Source organism: Anas acuta, chromosome 2, assembly GCF_963932015.1.
Source record: "Anas acuta chromosome 2, bAnaAcu1.1, whole genome shotgun sequence".
In the NCBI taxonomy this organism is placed as follows: Eukaryota; Metazoa; Chordata; class Aves; order Anseriformes; family Anatidae; genus Anas; species Anas acuta.
The window spans coordinates 113,334,248-113,359,816 of record NC_088980.1 but is presented as its reverse complement, the minus strand read 5'-3'; positions in this window follow the sequence as shown (position 1 = coordinate 113,359,816).

Genomic DNA, 25,569 nt, shown 5'->3' with positions numbered 1-25,569 from the left:
AGTGTGTGTGCGTGGGGATGAATTTTTAAAAATTGCCCACCACATCAGTTGCTGTGTTCCTCTCCAGGCCCATGCTGTCTGTCACTGAGCACTGGCTCCTTGTAATCTGCACAGCTGTAGGTCTTCCCTTCAAATTTCATGCCATTTTGTTTTCATTTTCTTCAGCACTCTAGTAACAGGCTTCCTACATTTCACTTACTGCCACATTTTCTTTTACCCTCTGAGCTGATGATCCAGTCTTTGTTCCTCTAAAGATTTTGCTTCTGCTTTAAATTTTCAGCTGCAATTCTCTTTCCTTTCCCTCTGCTCTTTGTGTCCAACCTCTGTTTCTGCCCCCTGCCACAGCCTTAATTTTATACATCAAAGGAGGAAAAAAAATGTCTTCTGTATCTGTGTTTCTTTAAATAGTCCATATCTTTGGCCATTTTCATGTGGCTCCCTCTTTCAGTGATGTAGCTTAGTCAGTGTTTCCTTGCAGTTATGTCTAATTCCTCTTTTTGTAATGACTTTCTTTGCATTTGCAGATAAGCGTTTTAGGATCCACCCCTGCAGAGCACTCTCAGTTAATTGCCTTCCCAGGGAACTCTTCCTCCTGCAGATCTGGCTGGGCCGACTGCCCCACCTGGCTGCATCATCCCTCCTTCTCTCCTGCTTTCTCCATTCCTTCATCTGCTGACAGATTCGATGCCCGTTGTCACTCCACTTGCTAAAATGGAGCTTACCCTTGCAGCTGGCCTCTTCCCCAAGCTCTCCTGCAGTTCCAGTCCTACTTTGTTTCACCACATGGTGTTGTGTGATCAGTATTTTGAAAGAAATTGCTTCACTCTTCTTTATTTGTCTTTTATTTCTCTCTGCGCCTGCAGATGGAGGGGCAGGCCTGTTCAGCACCATGAGATGATAAACTCATTGCTTTGTTACAGGTTGTCGAGTACTAAAAACAGATGCTAAACATTTTTCCTAGGAGGCACTCAAAACAAGCAGTAATGTGTGTCATTACAAAAATTACTGGTGACGGCGCTTTCTTGCCTCCTAAGCAATACAGAGCCTTGTTCCTTTACTAGGAGGAGTGAAGAACATATCCTGCACCCTGGATGCATTTGTGTTTCAGGGATGGAAGAGCATCGTGAAACCTTCCTGGTACGAGGGTGCTGGGGCCAGCCACTAGAAGGCAACGTGATCACACAAACAGCCAAATGTTACACTTCCTCAGAACTAGTTAAGCTGAAGCCCCCACTTCTGCTCAATGCAATCACTTTTTGTTGCTCATATGTGTAATTAGTAGGGGTTCTATTAAAAATGTAGAGTTCTGCAGTGATTGTGGCACCATGACGTTTGAGAGGCAGAGCAAAAGAAGAGGCTGTGGCCACTGCTGGCATGCAGGCATTTCTGCGTTGTTGGGATTCAACAGCATTGACTGTATTTATCAGCTGTGTTTGCAAACTGGGCTGATAGCAATTTACTGGAAAATAGTTAAATGCAAATAATAGTCTCTTGATTATCACTACTGGTTTCTTAGACCTGAAGCTCCATATGACTGTGTGAAGGGGATTTGCTCTGCCAGCTTGCTTCTGTGGACGATTAGTAACAAACAACTTGTCTCTATCAGGAATTTAATGCTGCCAAAATGCAGTTAATATATCCATATGCCTGGGTGGATACACGACTACAAAATAGATGCAGTGCTCCTGTTTCACCTTTTCCCTTTCATCTCTCTTGTAGCTGAAAGACCCAACAGATGGTCCTTTCTGTGTTTGTGTGTTAAAACTGGCATAAAGCTGCCTCTAAGTTTTTTCTGCCTTTTAATTCTCAAGAAAACATCTAAATGGAGGAAGTCTGCTCTGTGGATCAAAAGAATGGAGCCCAATTAGCATGGCTCTCTGCTCGCAGAGTGCTGCCTCAAACTAAGTATCATACATCTTTTAAATGGACCGTCTTGATCTTTTATCACCTGTTTTTTCATTTGTTTGCTTGATTTATTTGTTGTTTTTCCTAGCATTCACCTTGAATTCCACTCTTGTTGCCTGTAATTATTTTTTTCTTACACTGGCTTTTGTCTTACACATGAATAACAAGGACCTTTTCATTTATTCCTTTCTACTTGCTCGTGTCTTTTGTGCAACCTCTTCAGGCACCTGCCACAAGCTGAAGGCTGGAAGAGCAGCCACCATGTCACTCCCAGAACATCTTGCTCAACTGTGTGCAGGGGAGGGAAAGAAACCAGAGGGGGAAGAATCCCAGCAGCAGGTAAGCGATACCCCTCCCCGGTAATCCTTCTGCTTTCGATAAGTTTGTGGATCCAGACAAGTGTATTTAGTGCAGAATCTAATAAGGCACCAGTATTTAATTAAACCTGATATAAAGCGGAATGATAAAATAATCATTTCAGGATTTGAGAGTAGAATCGCACCTGCTACAGCCAGGACACACAGTTCCCTTGTCTTTGCTGACTGTACCTAACAAAAATCTGGCTTTTGCACAGTGTCAGCCTCTGGAGGACAAAAAGCCCTGTCCTGCACTACGCCTTTGGCTCCTCAGAAATGACTCATTGCTGTTCTGCACTATTTCAAAGTGCTCTACAAGGGACAGGCAGTTGGATGCTGTGCCGTAGTCATTTTTTCTCATTACCATTGTGCCTTTATGTCTGGGGTTTGTGTGTGCATGTGACAAGAACCATCTATAAATCGGAAATCTAATTAGGGAGATTTCTACGTCTTGTGGCTCAGCAGCATGCTCTGGAGAGAGGGACAGGGCAAATCTTCCCAGCCAAAGGACAAAGTGGTGCTGGCACACCACTGCTAATCCCTGTGGCCAGGGTGGGCAGGGGAGGCAGGGTTACCTGTGCACCCACTGCCCAGCTGGGAGCCAGCTCAGGGCTTTGCTCAAGCAGGTGCAGAACCTGTTGTTTATTTAACAAGGCTGGCGGCAGCTGCTGCTACCGCTCCAGAGCAATCAAAGGATGTGTTGTTCGGTAGGAGGTTGCCAGGTGCCGGCTGTCCTATATGCTGTGACAAGCAGGGCAAAATTTCATGTAAACACCTGCCAGCATCCCAGGCAAACCTGTACTAACGGGCTATTATGTACCTGCCATTAAGCCATTTGGGGGTTTAGCTGACAGCAACATGTGCACACCAGCTATCGCAGGGAGTGCTCAAAGAGATAAGATATGGCCCTGTTTCCTTACCTCCAGCAGATGCAAGGCCAGGATGTTTGAGAAAGACCAACAGCCCCTCCAGACTTCACCCTCTTAAACACACAGAGCCAGGTCTTTAGGTGGGCTGACTGCTGCTACTCTTGCTGACATCAGGAGAAAGGCATAATACAGTCAACACAGTGAGGCCTGACAACCACTGCCTTATTTTTTCATGCTGGGTTGTTTTTTCCCCTGGGAATCTGGGTTTTGAATGGGCTATTTGGCCTCCATGTACGTGGCAGGCATGTTTGTAGGTTAGGCACTTAATTATTTGCGTATATGATCTCTGTCTTTTTAACTGAGATTGGTACAACCAGTGTCATTAGTCACAAATGCCCCCCTGGAAAGAACAGATGCTACTAGAGAAAAAAGCAGTTCTTTGAAATATTTATGGGCATATCTTATGATGATTAACACACTTCTGAGAATGTGTATGACGACTACTGTTACATTTGGTTTATGAGACACCCAGATATTCTGCTGCAGTAGTCCTCTTAGAGCATAACTCAAGGAAAGGGGACAAAAAGAGTTAGAAGCTGTGCCTTCTTTGACGCGATTCACAGCATCACAGGATGGCTGAGGCTGGAAGGGAGCTCTGGAGGTCACCTACTCCAACTCCCTGCTCAGGCAGGGCCACCCAGAGCAGGGTGCCCAGGACCACATCCAGGTGGCTTTTGAAGATCTCCAAGGAGGGAGACTCAGCCAAAGATCAGAAGAAGTAAGTCTCCCAGAGCTCCTCTGCACACTGTCTGCTACTAATAGCCCTCAAGAGACAATCAACCAGCCAGAAGTGGCTGAAGCACAGCATCACTCAGTCATTCGTGCTGTAAGCCTGGCAGCAATGCTGGAGGAGTGGGTGGGAGGCCTGGGCACTTGCATGGCTACTTGCATGCCCCTCAGCTTGCAGTATGCAACCAATGATAACTGCATTAATCACACCACAAGGAGGCTCTTCACTTCGCTGTCATGTGTTGTGCCTTAAGAGTTTATTTTTCCTGTCTGCTTAAGTATAAACGGGCAGTCAGTTTTATGAAGTTTGAGACAGTCACTGGGAATGACTCTTACCTGAACTTGCTTTCCATATGCAGTGTATGTTTGCAAGAGCACTTATTATATATGCATTTTTCTTCCTTATTGAAAGTAAAACCTGCAGTCTCTTGCCCCCTGCAGTTTTTAGTGAATATTGTACATAAATGATTTATTTCTTTCTTTAGAAAGGGCTTTGCTCTGCATGGCATCTGTCATCTTGGGATTTCCCCCTCCCCCTCTTGCAGAAATGTAGCTTGAAGCTGTTTGGCTCAGTCTGAGCACAACTCAGTATCGGCTGTATTAATTCCATCAAGCTTCGTGTACTCCTTAACATTCTCTTTCATCTGTCTAGGACCTTCATTAATATGCACTATTTGTGATTAAGGTAGCACTTACAGGACTATCACAGGATAATTTGCAGATTACTACACTTTGGAAATTCTGCCCTGTCATTCACCTATGAAATTCAGCTTTTGACAGCTAAAAAAGAAAGAAACAAACAAAAAACACATTAATTTAATTTTAATAATATAAAAAGACTTTTTGAATCACTTCTTAGTTTTAATTAAGAAAAGTCATGCTAACAATTCCATTCTAATATATGATCTTTTTGTTTGCTGTGGCAGGGAAATTTCCCCTTGCCAAAGGTACAAGATTTCAACTGAAAGTCAAGGCAGGCAGTATGTAAATTAAAGCAGGCCAAAAAAGCTGACCTATAAAAAGTCAATAACTCAGTGGGATGGTAAGGTTTCTTGCTGATAGCCCTTCCTAAGGAAAGAAATATCTGTGTCACACTAGTAAGTACAGAGGTGCAAGTGTTAGTAAATGCTGTGAATTGTGATTATTATTTTTATTTTTTTAAACAAAGTTCAAAGAAGTGTTCTTAAAAAGAGCCCCCAGGTGAATTTCTGTGCAATGGCCAAGAAAATGCAGTTGCTGGCATGAGATAGAAGAAAAAAATAATATGGGTAACAGGACAGAGAAACTTTGGAAGAAGATGGTGTATCAAAGAGAACAACAGAGGTCGATAAGGAAGGAGATTAAAGTAGAATAGGAAAAGCAATCAGAGAAGGTCTCAAGTGAGAGCAGTTGGAGGGTGAACTACATAGCGTAGAGAGGGAAGTCTTTGAATCGTTAAATACACCTCAAAGTGCAGTCATGCCTTTTCTGACGGTCAAAACTGCACCCACTGAAGTGAGTACAAAGGTTTCAACTGATGCAGAACTGATCCTACAAAGACCCTCAGCAGCATCACTGTTGGAAATGGCAAGTGTCACCAGCTGGGGCTCTGCTGATGACAAAGACAAGCTGGAAAACTGTTACCAACACAAAGCACATGTAGCTCAGCTGTGTGTGGCTCCCGGGAATACCCTTTTTTAGGAATGCTGTTACCAGAGGACATGTGGACAACCACAGGGTGCTGGGACTCCTATGGGGTGATGAGGAGGTATGCGAGGCAGCTTATCACAAGCATATGAAATGCTTTGGTGTACGATCACATCTGGATGTCTTGCAGAGAGAGACATCAAACTGAGTGGGAAGATAGGAGGCTTATCAGCACATCAAAGTGGAAGGTGGTGCTAATATGCCTGCACTCGGTTTGGAAGCATGATCACTTGTTTAGTGAGCAGAACACATAGAAAACAAGGCTTTTGTTTGTTTGTTTGTTTGTTTTATTTGTTTTTGTTTGTTTGTATGTTTTCTTTCTGTTTTTTTTTTTTTTTTTTTTTTTTTTTTTTCAGCCTAAAACACTATATATATAAATATTCTAGTTATTTAGCAATTCAGCTCAATGACATGTGGAGGCCAGAGCAAAGTTATAAAGTTATAAGGGCTGGGATGTTGGAGCACATTGATAAAAACAGAATTTTCAGGCATGTGGTGGCAAGAATCACAGTTGAACCAAGAAACCAAGGAAAAGGCAGCTTCATACAAGGATATCCCTTGTTTACAGGATTGTTTCTTTTTCTGCCTATTATGCCTAATAAAGGATAACTCTGGCTTTACAGGATGGCCTTTCTGCTCTGCTGGAGGGTGGATGGCTGCAGGACTGGGAGGAAGCATTAGCTCAGGACTCCCAAGGAAGTTGAGACCTAGCTCCTGAACCACTTGGTGGGAAAGTCAAAACATATTGGGTAGACAGACAAGTTCAAGGACACTGGGCTGGAGAAGAAAAGAGAACAAAACCAAACTGATCAAAAGGACGAGATTATCTATGGACAATGGACAAAAGTGCGGCTCATAAGGAATCCTGCAGACCTGTGCTGAACTGCAATTTAGATGTCTTCTGCATGTGGACAGGCAGGTGACTTGTCTCACTGCTGCTGGTGAGGGACGTGCTGGAGATGTGCCTTGTGCTGCATGTGCACAGTGATGTATTGGGCTGGGACATGTTTGCAGGGGCCCAGCCATTGTGGCTGAGGGGTTAGGAGAAAGGAGGGAAAGCGAAACAGATATAGCATGAGTAGAAAAAGCAAGATGTTGAAAGTAGGGAAGAACAAAAGGAAGGTGGGAGATATGGCTGCAGATCCTCTTCTCAGACCAGTAATTATCAGGGAATTACTTCCCCTGCCCTTAGCCCCAAATGTGTGTGCTTCTGTGAAATAGCATTTATGGGGCAATTCCCTCATTTTTATAAAGATGGGGTAATTTGCATATCACATTTGGATTATGTTACTTATTTGCATACCAATCCCACTTAGCTTTCCTCCTGCATTTCAAAATTTCAGACGTTATCACTGTAAGCAAATATTGAACACTTAGTAGCTACTAGCTTCTCTGTTTAATCAAGGGACCACGTAGCATTTGTTAATGGCAAGAATATTAGCAAATACTTGATGGATATGCAGAAATAGCGGAAGACAATAGGTAACGTTTACAGAGTGAAAGCTAGGCGCTGGTTTTAGTCTTCAAAAAGAGTATAGTAGCCAGTGAGTGGTGTTGAGGAAGTAGAGAATTACAACGATATCAATAGGCCCCCACTTCAAAAGCTACTGCCTAGGAGAAGGGAGGGGGCAGAGAAGGAATTGGATTAAAGGATTTGCTTTCCACAGGAAAAATGAGCATCAGTCTTGAAGGGGAACCAAAGAGTAGAGTAGGATTATGAAGGTTTATTTCTGTTTATGAGGATGATGACGAACCCAAAGAGAGGAAGTGAGCATGTTCTTTCTTTCCTTCCTTTTTCTTTCTCTCTTTCTCTCTTTCTCTCTTTCTCTCTTTCTCTTTCTCTCTCTCTCTTTCTCTCTTTCTCTCTTTCTCTCTCTCTTTCTCTCTTTCTCTCTTTCTCTCTTTCTCTCTTTCTCTCTTTCTTTCCCTTCTCTTTCAGCATTGTTGAAAGCAGTATCCATTCTTGGGGTTGCTTTCTGCCTCAAAAAAGAAAGCAGGTTGTAGAATGGAATTAACATGGTTATCTCAGGTGGTGCTAGGCAGCTCCTCTGTGAATCACTCAATTTTGCACTTGGAACTGGGGCATATGATGGCAAAGGATGATCTGATGAGAAATGTAGAGACATACCTTCACTCTTTTCCTACCAACTTCTCCTCCCATCAGCCTTCCCCTCCTCTGTCCTCTTTGCTGGTTACTCTTGTGATCTTTTTTACCCCTTTTGTTATCCCTAGCCCAGGTCTCATACATGAAGCCTCACCTTCTTCAGAATAGTAAGAAGAGATCAAGGAATCAAGGGGTTTGAGGAACCAAAATGCAAGCCAAAATAAAAAATATTAATTTGAAGGTGTGCCTTATTGGTTGTCTTAAGTGTAGTGTTTCCATTCAATGAAATTAAATGTACATTCCCATAATTAATTCCCTTTTCTGGCAGTTACATCAATTAGCGTGTAACATGGATAAAGAGAAGAGGCAGTGGTTGGTATTTTGCCTTCAGCAGCCAGCAGTGCAATATGTTAAGCCATCAAGTGGTATATGTGCTGCAGATCATTTCTCCCTTTGAAAAAAATGTGCCTGCCATTAAGGCAGTAGCAAAGAAAATCGAGCCAGGAGTTTAAGGCAAAGGGGCAGTGCTTCAAATGTACATTTTATGCTGCTAAAGAGATCCACAGTACTGTGACCAAAATCCCATTAAATGGAACACTTTCTATTTAAATCATCCCATGACATGTTTCTGGTATTACAGTACCAGAGAGGCACATAACTGTCAGGCTTAGAGACTGCTCTTCTTTTCTTCCCTGAATGGCTCTGCAGACTCAGACTGTCACTTCCAGTTCAGGATCTCAGGCTAAGTGCTAAACTTCTGGGCTGAACAATGCCTTACCTCTGCCTGCCTTAACTTGCATACCCAGCAAGAAATTAACAACTTCCTTCTCAAGTGAAGAAACCCTCTCTCCCCTTCCATCAGCCCTGCTGTAGGTCCCTCACGGGATGGACTCCAGCATGGTGTTACTGTGGGGTGCATTGCCCACCCTTCGTAGGCAGTGTTAACCTGGCCAGCAGTGCGTGATCAGGAATAACTCAGACGAGAAGCTGTTGGTTGCTGCTTTTGCAGTCACCCTCTGGGCGTTCGAGGCATGCTGTGGCTTCTGATGTGCACAAACAATAGTTTCTCACCACACAGGGCAGCAAACTGCAGCGAGTTACAATTAAAGTCAGTGCTCACCCGCTATTACCATCCGACATTATCTGAAATACCACACTTAGCTTTCTTTCAAGGGCTGATCTCAGCGTCTTGGATACACTTAATGCTGATTCGCATTAAATGCTTGCTGTTAAATGCTTTTAATAGTCCCAAGTGCTGTGTGTAGAGAATGGAGAGTGCAGGACTTGGTTCAGAGGAACAGAGAAACAGATGTTTAACTAAATCTTAAAACACTGTCAGCTCCTCAATTATTGATGATGCTACAAACAATAAATTTGAAATGGTGAACTAATGTCTGGGAGTTTTATTTTGTTCACTGAGAAACTAACATACATTTTTTTTTTATTTTTTATTTTTTTAACATTCTGTATAGGAAGGACAGTCTTTTTTTTCCCCCAAATTCAAGTGCTTCAGTTAATCTTTACTTCTACAATGTAGACAGCTTTACAGCTGTCTACATTGCATTATTATAATATTCACCTAGGTTATAAAGTATGTAGAAATCTCATTAAAATGTGGGATTCCTCATAGAAACAGCTTATCTGACTAGTGGTAGCCAGTTGGTCAACCAGAGCTGTTGTTTTAATTAGAATATTTTTCATTTTTATATGTTGTCTTCAGCTTTTTATGCCTCACAGTTGGATATTGAACTTTTCTTTTGCTGCAGATTTGGTCAGCCACCCTAGCCCTGGTTTTCTTGCTTTATCCCAGAACATTAGCAGCACTACAGAAGGAAGTAACTTGGAGGTACTTCAATCTCTAAAGAGATTTGACTCCCTTCCTGTATCTTACAGTGGACATCATGGTTACTGGCAAAAATGGTATCCTCCTTGAAGGTCTCAGAAAGGACACAAAGACCCGAAACATCAGGAAAGTACCGGCTCCAAGGATGCTGATTTTTCAGGTCAGTCCTTAGGCACATTGACTGGGCAATTCAGAAGTCCAAATTAATGTTCATCCATTATGCGTGTAAATATTATTCTAGCATCCTTCCTAGTGCTTGCTATGTGAGAAGTAAATCTGACAAAACCCTCTCCAAATACACAACCCAGGATAAATTCAGAGAAATAATATATTGAAAAGGCATGTTAAAATATGGTATCTGTCAGGTAACGGAGCCCATACTTTGTTGCAAATATTTTTTTAAATAATTTTCCTGGCTAGTATTACTATTTATCAAAGCTCTCCTTTGTTTAAGTAAGGGCTTGCTGCCTCACAGCCTGTCTGCTTGGTCCTGCAGTGCAGCCATTATGCTGAATTTATGACACAATGGTAATTAGTGTGCCAAACCCAACCAGCTGCTGTTAAAAAAAAAAAAGAAAGAAAAAAAAAAAGAAAAAAAAAAGAAAAAAAAAACACAACCAAACCCAAGAAACAAAACCACTGGCTTGTGCCTAACAATGTAGAATTAGATGGTAGAGGACAGGGAAGCTTTATTCAAGCTCTAATGTTCACTGAACTGGCAGGGACACTGGAAATGAATGGCAGCGTAAGTAGCACGTTGAATAAATCTCTCCTCCAAGTTTGCTCTGTTGTAAGAGCCCTTCTCAACATACAGTGTCGCCCCAGCGTAAGGCACACAGAGAACCAAATGCTTACTCAGAGTGAACAAAAGCTTGTCTCCCGCTGCTGCTTAATGCTGTAACTTTTATTAGCAGCAAGTGACAGCAGTTTAGCCTCCCTTCCTTTTTCTAGATGATTACATTCTTAAGCCGATTGACTGTGTTGACTAAAGGCAGCTGTTGATCCACACTCTTTCCTCTTACACACACAATGGCACACGAAGAAAAGAAACACCAGATTTTGTGTGTTCAGGATAAGCTTCAGATTTTGATTGCCTGAACAGAGGTGAAAAATTGTTTGCTATATCTCAGGAGGCACGGTGTCCCCAGACCTGGCCAAAGCAGGGGAGCTGTAACGGGTCTGGGAGTCCAGAGCTAAGCCAGGCATGGGGCCGAGGAGTGTGGTCACAGTTTGGATCTCGCTAGATCTAGCACATTTCGTCACCAATGTAATACAGGGAAAACGCTGTCAAGAAAAGGGAGAATTTGGTGAGTCAAATGCAAAAACAGCCTATAGCCTTTATGCAGAGTTAAATGGAGGTGTGTAAATAGAAATGTTTTTCTTGTTTTCAGTAGAGGCTGTCAATACCAAGTTCTGTTTCCACTCCACAAGCCCCAGCAAGTGCTTTGCTTCATGCTCAGAGGACATTCAGGATGTCTAGTGTGGCAGCCCTTTTTTACTAAGCCACATGGATGCAATGGCAGTGCATGGGGATGTGGATGGTGTGGAACTGACTCACTGTGCTGAATTTGCAAACAATCCACTGAGCTTGTGAATAGCACTACTACAGGGCATGGCACTGGGGAAGTGTTTCTGTAACTGCTCAATAGCTTAAAAGCTGGTTCTTGTAGAGGAACTCTGTTTTAAGTAACTTGTATGTGTGAATTTGCACATAACTTTACCCAGGATGATGACGATGGCAGTGACATCAGCTGTAATTACCCAATTAAGCTTTTTTTCAAGGAAAAGCATGTCTTACATATCACATTCTTTTGTGTAAATTAATGGGAAAAAAAAAAAAAGACCTTCTGCAAGGATTTAGTAGATAAATTTTCACGCTCAGCATCTGCAATGCATGGCAAATACATCAGGTAAAGATGTCACAAGAGTCTGATCTCCCAAGAAGGCTCTTAACATTGTCTTATCTAAATGAGAGAAAATTTGCTTCTGAAAGGAACATCCAAAAACAAGTCCTCATTCACAAAAAGAAAATACAAGTGAAGACAAAGTGCTTTGTTGTTTGTTTGTTTTTGGTATGCACAAACCAGTGAAATATTTTGACATTTCATACTGGAGTTCTCAAAAATGGTTAAAGCAAAGGTACTTTTCTAGCTGGGAAACTATGCTGTTACTGCTTTGGAACTTGTGGAAGGAAAACATCCCTTTCATTATGCCCCTTATTACTAAGAGACAGATAGAATAACAAGCAATGAATGCTGGCATCCTTACTATCCTTTTCTCCTCTCTATATACATATACCTAAGCTCCCATTCATATCTGTGTGACATAAGATGATTTATGCAGCTGAAGTACTGGCCAGACATACCGCTAGTAAACTGCTGGAAAAGCTGCTTGATTCTGCCTTGTGCAGTGTGAAAATGGATTTATGCACAGTGGAAGGACTTAACAGGGATGACAATTTGATAACTGACATTGCTACAGTAATTTAATAAGAGGAGAAAACCTAGACTAGATCTCAAAAGCTTGAGTAGACATAGATAATAGCTCACTGGTAAACCATATCCCGAGGAACAAAACTGCTGCTGGTGTGCTGTCAGATAGGGAAATTCTATTCAGTAATGAAACAAGACACATCAGTGAAGCAGATGGCTTTCAAGGTGGTGACAGAAATAGGGGTGTGGGTCTGTTAGAATAAAATGCTTGAAAGGGTCAGAGCCCAATGGAGTTTGCACTGAGAAATGGAAAGATGCTTTATTTTTTGTGATTATGCCAAAAAGTTGTTTGTTTTAGAAACATTTTGGAAAATTCTGCACCCATTGATGGAGTGGTGTGGTAAAATATGGCCTTTTAAGTTCAACCCACCAGTGTCTGCCTATTATTTACACCAGATCTGCTTCCTGTATTTGTTGTATGGGTATTTTTGCCCCAACAAAGGACAGATGATATATGTTGAGAATGTCTGTAAGTCTCTAAACAACCCTGACGATGACAACAATATAAAAGTTTTAAAGCTCAGTTCTACATCTTCTCTTCACAGCATCTTCAGCCCATCCTTCATATATTCTGGATAGTCCATCAACTGATTTTCTATCTTAATTTTAAAAAAGTCAAGCTTACCTACAGCAGCTTGTGTAGAATGTCTGTTCAAGCTGGACTAATTCACTGTTGCTAATGTGACTCCCATCTGTAAGAAGGGTCATAAGGACGACTCAGGGAACTACAGGCCTGTCAGAGCCAGGAATGATGATGGAACAGGTCATCTTGAACGCAATCATGCAATGTATGCAGGACAACTAGGGGATCAGGCACAGTCAGCATGGGTTCATGAATGACAAGTCCTGCCTGACCAACCTTATCTCCTTCTATGAACGGGCGACCCACCTGGTGGATGAGGGAAAGGCTGTTGATGTAGTCTACCTAGACTTCAGCAAGGCCTTTGACTCAACTTCCCATATTATTCTCCTGGAGAAGCTGGCAGCCCTTGGCTTGGACAGGTACACTCTTTCGTGGGTAAAAAACTGGCTGGATGGCTGGGCACAGAGAGCAGTGGTGAACAGAGTGAAATTCAGCTGACAACATGTCACCAGTGGAGTTCCCCAGGGGTCGGTGTTGGGGCCCACTGTCTTTAATATCTTTACTGACGGTTTGGATGAAGGAATTGAGTGCACCCTTAGTAAGTGTATAGAGGATGCCAAGTTGGGGGGAAGTGTCAATCTGCCAGAGAGTAGGAAGGCCCTGCAGAGGGACCTGGACAGGATGAGTCGATGGGCAAAGGCAAGTGGACAGAGGTTCAACAAGGCTAAGTGTTGGGTCCTGCACTTTGGCCACAACAACCCCATGCAATGCTACAGGCTTGGGGCAGAGTGGCTGAAAAGCTGTGCAGAGGAAAAGAATCTGGGAATACTGATTGATGCTCACCTGAATATGAGCCAGCAGTGTGCCCAGGTGGCCAAGAAGGTCAAACGCATCCTGGCTTGTATCAGGAACAGTGTAGCCAGCAGGACCAGGGAGATGATCGTCCCTCTGTACTCTGCTCTGGTGAGGCCGCACCTCGAGTGCTGTGTTCAGCTTTGGGCCCCTCACTACGAGAAGGATGCCGAGGCCCTGGCATGTGTCCAGAGAAGGGCTATGAAGCTGGTGAAGGGCCTGGAACACAAGTCCTATGAGGAGCAGCTGGGGAACTGGGGTAGTTTAGTCTGGAGAAGAGGGGGCTCAGGGGAGACCTGATTGCCCTCTACAACTACTGGAAAGGTAGGTGTAGAGAGCAGAGGGTCGGCTTCTTCTTACAGGTAACTAGTGATAGGACTTAAGGGAATGGCCTCAAGTTGTGCCAGGGGAGGTTTAGTTTGGAAGTTAGGAGACATTTCTTCTCACAAAGAGCAGTCAGGCATTGGGACAGGTTGCCCAGGGAGGTGGTGGAGTCACCATCCCTGAGGGTGTTTAAGGAAAGGTTGGATGTGGTGCTTAGGAACATTATTTAGTGGGTGATACTGGTGGTAGGGGTATGGTTGTACCAGATGATCTTGGAGGTCTTTTCCAACTTTAATGTTCTATGATTCTATGAGCTATTGCTTTCCAAAACCTTAAGCTAAACCAATAGCTGTAGTTTTCAAGCAGGAATGGTGTCTTACGTGATTGCTCTGCTCTCCTAACTAGAACAAAACAGAAATGAAATATAGCTTCAGGTGAAGCTAAATCCCAAAATGAAGTTATTTGTAAGGATGTCAAGGCACAGGAACTGAGTGTGAAATGCTAACCTGAGACTGTCTTATGTGGGCTGTACCTGCCGCAATGCAGACAATGTGGTACTGGATCAACCACCGTTCCTTTCCCCAAGTCCCAATTCTAAGTCACAGTAATGGTGTTGTCTATGTGGACATACAATAATCACCTCAATGAGAAACAAGGTTGTGGTTTAAACAGAAGCATCTATTTCATCATTCATAAGAACTGTATCTATTTATTTTGGTTATCTCTACCAGTAGGTGTCATGGTACAGCAACCTGTGAAAATCCTCTGTTCAGTAGGGGATGAAGTGGTTAAATAAACACTAACTGTTGTGAAATTTTATTTAAATTACTGTATTTATTTAAGTTACTAGTGGTTAAAATAGCAGTTAATATTGTCAGATGCTATAACCCAGACATTAGAGCCCTTGTTTTGGGTGCACTATGGGTTAAAACCTTTGTCATTACCCAGAAATTTCTTTTTGACACCTGTGGAATATACCCATTTTTCTTGTTCCAGAAACCATACCTGCCATTCAGTGGGGCACACTAATGATGGGGTGGGCAAGTAACTGAGGAGTGTCATCCTCTGAAGAAATTCATAACTTCTCCTCTGAAGACCAAAATTCAAAATGAATGCCACACACATTTGCTACATCTAAGAGCAGGTTGTTTAGATATTTTTGTCACGTGTCAAGCCATACTCACAGTCTTGTCCATTTTTGCGATGATCCCCATTTCATCCTTCCAGGAAAACAAAACAAAACAAAAGTACCTGTCTGGTGTGAGAAATTAATTAAAAGTGATGGCAGTATGTAAGATGGGCAATAAGGTGTCTGGGTTAACTAGGGTCATCCCCACTCAGTAATGTCGTGGTGCCTCAGTGGAGTAGCAATTATAAATGTATGATCATAGCAAAGTATGACTGTAAGTGGATGTCTCACTTTATCTCTGCTCTTTCCTTCTGCTAAGAGGATGATGAAACAAACAAACAAACAAACAAACACCTTTAAATAAGTGAAGATCTTATTAATATCCACATTCCAGAGTGGGGTAAATGACCAGAAAGTGGGAGAAATGTTTTAGCATAGACACACCTGCACTCACTGAGATAAGCTGTGACAAATTACAGCATGACACATGCTTTCTTTCACCTTCAACACACCAAGACTGAAGAGCAAAAGGCACTCTCAGCTCCCACAGACTTCCAAGTGAGCTGAGGGCAGGAATGCCAGACAGGGTGTTCAGTTTTCAAGGCTTTGCCTGTGCAGGCATGTTGCATCTTCAGTGGAATAAAGTGTTTGATCAGATTGCTATGACTTCTCCTGATTATGTCTCTTGCTACCAATAAAAGCACATGCTAAAATGTTGTTGTTTTGTATTTATTAGTCCATAAACACTGTGGTTAAAATAACAAACACATTTCATGAAAGGGACTGTTACCCTTCAGCAAGGGAAGAAAAAAAAACAGGAGCATAACATATTAGAAATGTATAAGCCCTCCTTCACCTATCCTTGTTTCATGTTCTCAGCAAAGCTCTTGCTCTATGTTCCAGGGGTATCTGAATCCTTTTTAGGTATGTTAGAAGATTTTTGCAGCCCATCAGCTGAAGCTACAACTGTATTTTTAAGGTAGTTGTGTTTACAACTGAATTGAAAGGCTTAGTATGAGAAAATAAACAGAGTCTTATTAAACAGATTCCTCAGAACAGATAAAATACAAACAAACAAACAAAGCACACACACACACACAAAAAAAATAAAATAAATAAAAAAAAAAGAACATGCCTTTCCTTTTTGTGAAAGCCCTACCAAATATAGTAATGAAGCCAAACGGGAGTGTGAGAACAAATTTGCCATGAGGTTGTAGGCACCATGGAAGAGCACAAGGGTTAACCACTAGGAGTGGCCTATGAGTGCCTTCTAGTCAAGGAAGATTTGACTCAGATCTCTAGCAATAACTCACCAAGTGCCTACACAGAAACTCTTATGTTCCTGGCTTGGAGAGGCTGATCACCTGAGGCAAATATGCACCTAAGACTTGCTTGAGTGTCGGATGTGACAGCACTGCAATAAGCACTGCCATCTGCAGAACAGAATCAAAACTGCTTAATCTTCTTTAAAGATAAAACTTCTTTAGTTTGACAAGCGTGGGTTTTGCATAGCACTCCTCCACTTTGTTTCACTGGCATTATTGAAGGAAAAATAGCTAGACAAGATTGCTACATTATACTGCTATCATCTCAGATACTGCTTTTGGGGGGACGTCAGGTCTCTGTTGAATTCCTACCATAAGAGTTAACTGACCTTATTTGGGTAAAAGAGACAGGAGCCATTCTTGGAAATACTTTAAATCCTATTCCTAACTACCCAAGTGTTTCTCAAAGATAGAGAAAAGCAGCTACCCTCTTCTGGGTACCTTTCTGGGGACTGATTTTCAAAACTACTGCTGCTCAGCAGCTTGCAAAAACTCATGTGTGGTTGTTTGGTGCCAGGCTGGGTACATTTTTTCACTTCTCTATAGCGTGTCCTCAATTTCAAAGCAATATTCTCACATCAATCAAAAGTGAAAGATTCACAAGGAAAAGCTACCATAGTGTACCTTCTTGTCACAAATAACAACCACTTCAGTGGGGTTTACCACTTATTAGTGATTGTGCTCAGTCTACTACTCAGCAACTAAATTTTGCAAGTGAATATTGGCAAAATAGATCACAGGTATCAGTGGATGAATATAGGGTCTCTGGCTCCCAGACGAAATGTTTATCCTTTTTTGTTCTGAAGGAGAATCAGAATAATAAAAGAGCTTTTTCACTTCATCTTAGAGTTGTCAACTTCCTAGAAAGCAAAACATATCAGGGTATTTCGTACTGGCCCCCAGCTCATCTGCAATCACTGGAAGAACTTTAATATCATGGGAGAGGAGTAACAGTAAAAGGAGATAAAAGGAAGAAATTGGACAGATACTTGGAACAGATGGTCACCTAACAAGTAAAGAAAAGAAAAAGGCAAAGGCATTAAATGCCTTTTTTGCCTCAGTTTTTAATATTAATGATAGACGTTGGGCTGCCCACTCCTCTAAGTTGGAGTACCATGACTGGGGGAGCAGTGACTTTTCCACTTGTGGCCATCTAAACTGTGAGGGACCAGCTGTATCAGTTCAATGTTTGTAAGTCTATGGGGCCTGAAAGGATTCACCACAGAGTGCTGAAGGAGTTAGTGGATGTTGCAGCTGGACCTCTCTCAACAATTTACTGAATTTCTGGAGTCTGAGGAGGTACCAGCTGACTGGAAGCTAGCCAGCATTATACCCATCTAAAAGAAGGGCATGAGAGTAGACCCAGGAACCTACAGGGCTGTTGGTCTAACCTCAGTCCCTGGAAGAGTTATGGAGAAGATTATCCTGGGTGCTACTGAACGGTATTCAAAGAATAAAGCAATTATCAGGCATAGTTAGCATGGGTTCATGAAGGGAAAGACCTGCCTTAGTAATTTGATCTCTTTTTATGATAAGGTCATCTGCTTGGTGGATGAAGGGAAGATGGTAGATGTAATCTTTCTGGATTTTAGTAAGGTTGTTGATACTGTCCCTCACAGCATCCTGGAAAAATCGTCCGACTGTGCGTTGAACAGGGTCACGCTACGTTGGGTGATAAACCCACTGAATGGTAGGACTCAAAGTTTGAGTAAATGGAGCTACCTCTAGGTAAATTGAGCTACCTCTGGCTGACTGCTTGTCACTAGCAGTGTTCCCCAGCACTCAATTCTAGTGCCAGTTGGGTTCAACATGTTTATTAATGATCTGGATGATGGAGTTGACTGTATCTTTAACAAGCTTTCTGATAAGACTAATCTGGGAGATGCGAGGAATGAGAAGCTTTTCAGAGGGATCTAAATACCTTGGAGAACTGGGCAATCATTGACGGCATGAAGTTCAACAAAGGAAGATGTCAGTTTCTGCAGCTGGAACAGAGCAATGCCGGACACAGGTACAGCCTGAAAGCCGAGTGGCTGGGGAGCAGCTCAGCAGAAAGGGCTTTGTGGGTGCTGGTGGCTGAAGGCTCAGCATGAACCAGCAGTGTGCCCTGGCAGCCAAGAGAGCAAACCATGTTTTGGGGTGTATTAAACACAACATGGCCACATGGTCAAAAGAGGAAATTCTCCTGCTATATTTAGTGTTGGTGTAGCTTCACCTTGAATATTGTGTGCAGTTCTAGGCTCCATGATATAAAAAGGATATGCAGGTCCTTGAAAGTGTCCAGGGCAGGGCAACAAAGATGGTAAAGGGGCTGGAAGACCTGTCTTGTGAGGAAGAAGACCTGTCCTGTGAGGCTGAGGACACTTGGGTTGTTTAGTCTGGAGGAAAGAAGGTGACCGCCTCTGCTCCATGGTGTCAGGATGTGTGGGAATGGCACAGAGCTGCACCAGGGGAGATTCAGGCTGGACATTAGGAAAAATGTCCTTTCTGTGAGGGTGGTCAAGCACTGGAACAGGCTTCCTAGAGAGGTGGTCGATGACCCATGCCTGTCAGTATTCAAAAGACATTTGGACAACGCCCTTATTAATATGCTTTAACCTTTGGTTAGCCCTGAAATGGTCAGACAGTTGGACTAGATGTTCTTTGTAGGTTCCTCGCCTCGCCTCGCCTCGCCTCGCCTCGCCTCGCCTCGCCTCGCCTCGCCTCGCCTCGCCTCGCCTCGCCTCGCCTCGCCTCGCCTCGCCTCGCCTCCCCTCCCCTCCCCTCCCCTCTCCTCTCCTCTCCTCTCCTCTCCTCTCCTCTCCTCTCCTCTCCTCTCCTCTCCTCTCCTCTCCTCTCCTCTCCTCTCCTCTCCTCTCCTCTCCTCTCCTCTCCTCTCCTCTCCTCTCCTCTCCTCTCCTCTCCTCTCCTCTCCTCTCCTCTCCTCTCCTCTCCTCTCCTCTCCTCTCCTCTCCTCTCCTCTCCTCTCCTCTCCTCTCCTCTCCTCTCCTCTCCTCTCCTCTCCTTCTTTTTATTCCATTTTTCTATTCTATTCTATTCTATTCTATTCTATTCTATTCTATTCTATTCTATTCTATTCTGTTCTGTTCTGTTCTGTTCTGTTCTGTTCTGTTCTGTTCTGTTCCGTTCCGTTCCGTTCCGTTCCGTTCCGTTCCGTTCCGTTCCTACTCTACTCTACTCTACTCTACTCTGTTCAACAATCAATGCTGTATTTCATCCAGAAATGATGATGTGATTTCCTTAGTTTAATATTTTCTTAATATTTTAGTTAATGTTATGACTGGAATTCCAAGTAGTCGTAATGGCATCCTGTTCATGGGGCTTACCAAGTCTTAATCAGGTAAAACTAGAAGACATAAGTTACTGCTTCTCATGTTTATAAATATTTTCTAAGCTTAGAGTTGCTCTCTGTTTGACGAGTGCCATCTCTTTTCCCTATCAGAGGTGGCCCTAATCCATTGATGTTATTCACAGCCTGGGATTGGATCTGGAATATTTGAATTGTAGGTAATTCTTTCTAATAGCTGACCAACAGAAATTTAGGGAACAGAAGAGTGACAAATAGACTAAGTAGCACCCACACAAAATGTGTTAAGCTGAGTCATGACTCAAGTAACTTTAGGCAAACAGATCTGGATCTGAAGAGTACTGTCAGGGCTTAGCTCTTATTGGGGCACCTACTACCTACTGATTTCTTTCACTGAACTGTGTCATTCACACAGTATAACCATAACAATAACTTAATATTGGTGGGGAGCAATAAAGGTTAATAAAAAATAATAAATAAATAAATAACTGCTATCCCTCTTAGTATCCTTATCCAACTCTAAGAAGAAAAAAAGAAAACCACCTTTACTAGTGATGAGGATGGGCAGTCTCCTTTTTAACCAGAGACTCATTTTCACTTCTTTACATCATAAAAATGTACCAATTAGCCATTGTTAATAATCAGACTTCTCTCTCAATTTTTTGAAAATGGAATTCTGTTTCAAGTCCTAAAATATCAGCACGAAGTCTCACTGACAGTGGTATAGGGACTTCTGCCTCTGGAAGATCTTCTAGACTCTTACTGGAACATCCCCAGACTTTGAACAATACCTTAGCCATAGCATTTCATGGAGATTTTCCATAAACTCTTCAGTCCAAAAAATATTAGAAATGCAATGACTAGACAAAAAGCGATCAGGAATGAGAGCTTTTCTATAGCAGCATGCAGTAATCCCAACAGCATACTCTGACATATATTGGAGAAATGGGTCAAGGTGTTGATACCAAGATCTAAAGGACTTGGTATTTAAGACACTAAACTTTAGTAAATAACTATGTGGTAGTTTTGAATTGAGCATGATTTGAAGCCCTTCATCAGCGAAATGTTTGTAAGGTAACAGAGCGACAAAGCAATTAGCAGGGACAGTAGACAGGCATGTACCAACTTCTTTTACCCACTTGTCCAAAGTAAAAGGTGGACCTCCTCTGTACTGATTTCCCCACACAGTAGTAGAAATCTGGACTCCATAGACTGTAAAAAAACTCTCACCTGAACAGCTGAAGAGTTTCTTCCCTCCCCTCATATTTTTTTTTTCAATATATTTCTTCTTTCCTATATTCCCTCGTGTCTTTTCTTCACTGTTTCTTCCTACTTCATTAATAATAATTTAAAAAGGAGCAATCATTTGATTCTGTACTTTTAGCACTGAGACTATTAAGGTTTTCTGAATGTGTACTACAACTATATGTAGGACATTAAAGACTGATATTAAATCTGTTTTTTTTTTTTTTTTTTCTTTAATGGTTAAATGTTTGTATTGAAAAGAAAAGTGTTTGAAAAATGAAGTTTAAAAAATTAGCCTGTGCTCCTAATTATTAGAGAACAGATCTGCAAGTGAAGCTTGCCTTGTAGCTTGCAATTTTCAAGTATCAAGGGCAGCAAATGAATGCCAATAAAGCTGCCTGCTGGGTAGGGCAGTAAGAGCTTTTCTCAGCTAGAAGCTACTCCTCCATATAACAAATCCTTCCCCCCGCTACAGAAGATGAGAGGAAATAAATAGGTCAAGCTTGTGGTGCTACAGAACTCTGAATTTGAAAACACAAATAAAAATAATTGAAAAACCAAAGTTAAACAGAGATGTTGGAAATAATAATAATATTAAAAATGCTTATGCTTTATTAAAAAAAAAAAAAAAAAGCCTAGTGCTTTTCCTGCTATGTGTGCTTCACTATGTTATGACTGAGTGTGAAAAAAAAAAAAAAAGAAAACAGCACCAAAAACTGACTAGCTACCCTACAATAATAAAACAGCAGCCTTGCAGGAAAAACAAAAACAAAAATTTATGTGATTTAAATTTCCAGGGAAGCTTTAGAAAGAAAAATCAATTAAAAATATTTTCTACAAAACCTTGAAAACTCTAACACTCTTTCTTTATTAATTAGCTACTGTGATCCATGCCCTTGCTGAGTCAGTGGTTACTTAGACTCTCAGGGAAAACATGGACAATCTACACACAATTGGTAGACTGGATCTTTCTCCCAACTCTCCTTACACCATAATTTTAAAGTTGGCTTACCACAGCAAAGCTATACTTACAATATAAATTATATATGTAGTCACAATAATTAGAATTCTTTTCCATTGTGTTTCCAGACATTCATTGTTAGAACAGGGAACAAAAAACTTTGCATAAAAAAATCTTTCTTCATACTCAGGGAAATTAACTGAATTAGGTGGTGCAACATAAAGTTTCTATTCATAAAGCAGGTATTAATTTTACAGTCTTTCCAGCTCCTTTGTGCTCCATATTTTTTTTCAGTGGTGTAAAACAGATTTAAATGGGTTACTTGGTTTAGAGTATAAAAACATTTCTGAATCCTCTTCCCCAGCATTTCATCCAGTCCTGAGGACAGCTTACTAGAAAAACAGAATTCAATCTTTACGTTCTGTACTTGGCACATCTGGAATGCTGTTTATTGGGACAGGATATTGGAAAGGAGTCAACGGACATGGCTCAGGCATTCACAGATTGCGTGGCCTCAAGCAACTCATTTTGCTTTTCTGCATGTTTTTTTCCTCCTACTCATTAGTATCCATTTAGATAGGAGTGCTTTCAGGGCAACACGATGTCTCACTATGTTTGGAAAGTGAATAGCACAATGGATTCCTGATTTTGGTTAATACTCTCATATTCCAAATGACATAGACATCCTAAAGGAAGTTCATGAGCCTCTGCTGGGTCTAGCTGGGATGGAGTTAACTTTCTTTGGAAACCAACTTTTTACATGGGCAGCTAGTAATAAGACAAGGGGGGACAGTTTTAAACTAAAAGAGGGGAGATTTAAATTAGATGTTAGGAGGAAATTCTCTACTCAGAGAGTGGTGAGACACCAGCACAGGTTGTCCAGAGAAGCTGTGGCTGCTCCATCCCTGGACTTGTTCAAGGCCAGGCTGGATGGGGCTTTGGGCAACCTGGTCTGGTGTGCCGCTGCCCATGGCGGGGGGTGGAACTACATGATCCTTCAGGTCCTTTCCAACCCATGATGTTCTGCTGTTCACAGAAGCCCATATGCTGCAGTGCTTTGGGTTTGTGGCTAAGAGAGCATCAGATGTAGCACATCAACATTTTAGCTATTGCTGAACAGTGTCTGCAAAGCATCGAGGCTTTCTCCATTTCCCACTGTGCCCCAGCAAGTAGGTGGGCTGGAGGTGGGCCAGAGGCTGGGAGGGGACAACTGGGTCAGCTGAACTGTGGTGTCTAAAGAGATATTCTATACCATGTAATGCCAATCTCAAAAATAAGGCCAGGGGGAAGTTTTTCCAGAGTAGTCAGTGCTCAGGGACTAGTCTGCTGATCAGAGGTGGTGAGTGATTGCCTTTCCATCACTTTTTTTGTTTGTTCGTTTGTTTGTTTGTTTTTCTTTTGTTTTATTCTTCAATTATTAAACATTGCCCACTTTTTTCTTTTTTTTTCTTCTTTTTTTCCCCTCACTTTGCCCTTCTGATTCTTCCCCTCATCCTGCTGGGAGGAGTGAGTGAGCAACAGGGTGAGGATACACCTGCAGCCAGGGTCAACCTATGACAGCCTCAAACTGTTGAAGGCCATGACTGTATATTTAGGAAGCATTTCTATATGCTTGCTCTGTTCTTCTGTATTGGTATATTTGCTACATCTTTATCTGTTTTATTTATTGTCAGAGCCAGGATACAAGGGTAAGTGAAAGATCAGTCTTATCCAGTGCATTTTATATTCTTCTATACTTACTCCAGTAACCAATCAATTGCTTGATTTGTGCCATTATTTCACAAATCATTTTCATGTGCTGGTAACTGTTTTTCAATAGTTGATGTTGGTGTCAGGGCCAGATCTTGACTCCAGTCTCTGTTTAGATCAGCTTTACATAGAAAAAAAATATACATCTTCCTTATGACTGTCTGGCAAACCTCTCAGAGTTTACAGTAAGTTTTTAATACAGGCATAGAAACTTGAGGGAAACAAATTTTCTCTGTTTCAATGTTTCACAAAACTTACCTCCACTTAAAAGGTAGTTGGCAGGTCCACAGATCATTACAACAAGAATATCTAATTCCTTCAGTATAGCTGCTTTCTGATTATTTTTATAGCTATGGTCATGTACATGTTCATCTACTTTTCCTCGTTCAGAAGATTCTCTGTAAGGGATGGGCAGCTTCTGAACTGCCAAACACTTGCTTACCCATGCACCGGTTTTCTGTAGCTTCTGATACTCAGTGATTATTGTGACTCTTATGGTGGTGTTCCTTGATGACAAGGAGCAAGGTGCCAATCTGTAAGAATCTATTTGACCCCAGATCTCTTTTGATGAATTCTGGCTCCAGTTTCTCTGCTGACAATGTCAAATACAGTAAATAAATCCAGTAAGTTACTATGCTGGTGGGATAGTCACCCACAGCCTAAGGTTGTTTCTTAAGCTGCTACCCACAGTTGCTTGCCCTATCAATGAAAACCACCCTTTCAGAAACTCCCTAGAAGATGGAAGGTCTTACAGGACTGCTCCCAAGGAACCTCCAGGATAGCTGGGAAGATGTGAGGCCATGTCAAGGCACACCAACATCTACAGCCCACATTGATGAGGTGTACTGGAGCATGCATAAACTTGAAGGACTGGTACAGTAATGATACTGGATGTACGGATAATGCTTTTGTGAAGGCAGTCTTAGACAGGAATACTTGGGGATGTGCCTTACCCTAAGAGCAAAATTTATTTAGCCCGAGGTGAGTAGGCATTGGTTACAGAAGATGTGGATAGGGAAAAGAAATAACTCTGAATTTATTTCTGGATAGCTGACTCAGCCTGTGGCTGGAGAGAGATCTTCCCTACATGAGCCCTTACTTCCTTAGGAGGCTCAAGGCAGGGAGAGGGTAGATGGCTCTGAGAGCTATATTGGATCCAAGAGGGCAAACTTAATTGCGATGTCTGGTCTATATTTGCACACACAGAAGTGGACTGAGATTTATTGTCTCTCCCTCACTGGATGGGATTGAATTTCAGTACCCTCACAGAACAGGAAGTTAAAATTATAGTTGAATCTGTGATTGTTTCAAAGAGGAGATGAAAAAAGAAAAAATGTACTCAGAGGTGGAAGCACCTATAGAGTAAAATTCCCATTAGCTTGCTGGAATTTGGCGCAGATAAAACACTTGAGGGTTGAAAGCTAAGTATCTCTTTGAGCATTTAGAGACAGATGTAGATTGTTCCTATAATTGAGGAAGGCCTTAAAATTTTCAAAGAAGACACACAGAAGAGGATGTGGTATAGAAGACACACTTGGGGAACTATTAAGTTAGGATAGGGGTGGAGCAGAAAAAAGGGAAAACTAGCAACAGGCCATGAAGGTCACATAGTGACCTGAAACTTTCTTACTTACCCCTCAAGAGAAGGAAGGATTGATAGAGAGAATAGAGGAGTCAGAGGATAGAACATTGATGCAGATCTCTTACCTCCTCTTCCGCTAGCCTACTGTCCTTATCTGGATTTAGCAGGGTGGCTTAAAAGGCAGTGAGGCTGCCCAGCTGAGAAGCATTCCTGGCTGGCAAACAGCCTCTTGGAAAAAAATGCTGGTCGCTGCTTCACTGGCAGTTTGAGGCATAGTGGCCCTGCAATATAGGACTAAGGAAACTTGGAAACCTAAGCACAGTTTTCACCCTTCTTCTCTGAGGAAAATGTGTGCCAGTTGTTCTTTGGCTGAAGACGACATAGAAGCCTGGCACAAGGTACCTGCTTCATCCCCTCCTGACAAAGAAGAGACAGAATATGATGTAGTTATCTGAAAGGGGAAGAGAT